This window comes from Pteropus vampyrus, unplaced genomic scaffold, assembly GCF_000151845.1.
Source record: "Pteropus vampyrus isolate Shadow unplaced genomic scaffold, Pvam_2.0 Scaffold243, whole genome shotgun sequence".
Lineage (NCBI taxonomy): Eukaryota > Metazoa > Chordata > Mammalia > Chiroptera > Pteropodidae > Pteropus > Pteropus vampyrus.
In genome coordinates this window covers 546117-547017 of record NW_011889024.1, presented here as the reverse complement: position 1 = coordinate 547017, position 901 = coordinate 546117, and the positions used below count along the sequence as shown (strand labels likewise).

The 901-nt window shown below is 43.1% G+C and overlaps 1 non-coding gene across 1 annotated transcript; it reads right to left on the bottom strand.

The window, feature by feature from the left end:
* Window positions 1-721: 721 nt before the first annotated feature.
* Window positions 722-840, bottom strand: LOC111729036. Its single transcript, XR_002776056.1, has one exon. It is a non-coding gene; the product is annotated as a 5S ribosomal RNA (ribosomal RNA).
* Window positions 841-901: the final 61 nt, after the last annotated feature.

Sequence of the window (901 nt, the reverse complement as noted above, 5' to 3'; positions counted from 1 at the left end):
CTAATGGGTATGAGGTTTCTTTGATGAAAATGTTCTAAATTTAAATTGTGCTGATGTTTGTATCCAAGTGACTATATTAAAAATGAATTAATTCTGTACTTGGGTAAATTATATGGTATGTGAATTATACCTCAACGAAGTTATTTTATTTTATATTTATTTTTTAAGTTATTTTATTTTTAAAGAAAGAAACAGCACATTTAGAAGGAACCAGTGAAAGTAGAGCATGGGCAACAGACATTTAGATCTTGTGTGGCAATTGGGAAATTGCTTCTCAACCCCATGGCCTTCTTGGCAGTGTCTCCTGCCTACCGCCCTCAAGACGATTTTCCTAAAGGCCTGTGTTCTTGCATCAGAACGGTCACCGATGCCCACTGCCTAAAGTATTCTTGGTCTCCACCCGCTTTTCCAACCTCGTGTCCACCATGAATCCTTTATTCCACGTTGCCTGGTCTCACCTTTTGCCAAACCCTCCCATGCTATTCTGTCGATTCACACCATTCTTGCAGTTTATATATGTCCTCCTAGCCGCCACCTTTTCTGCCCTGCAGAGATAAACTCTGCAAATCCCACCGTTTTCTCTGAGTGCCCAGATCACAGCGAAGTCTCCTTTCTTCAACTCTCGTCTTCCTCGCTGTCAGCCTCACATGTAACAATCTATACAGGGCCTGTGTGAATAGCAGAGTGTCACACACTTTTATTCTTTCTTTTTTTTTTTTAATGTCTACAGCACCTGGTCATCCGAGGTGGTCTCCCATCCAAGTACTAACCAGGCCCGACCCTGCTTAGCTTCCGAGATCAGATGGGATCAGGCTTGTTCAGGGTGGCATGGCTGTAGACTGACATGGGTTTTGAAGGGTCCCCGATACTATTGCCCCCTAACTCACCACACAATCAGATG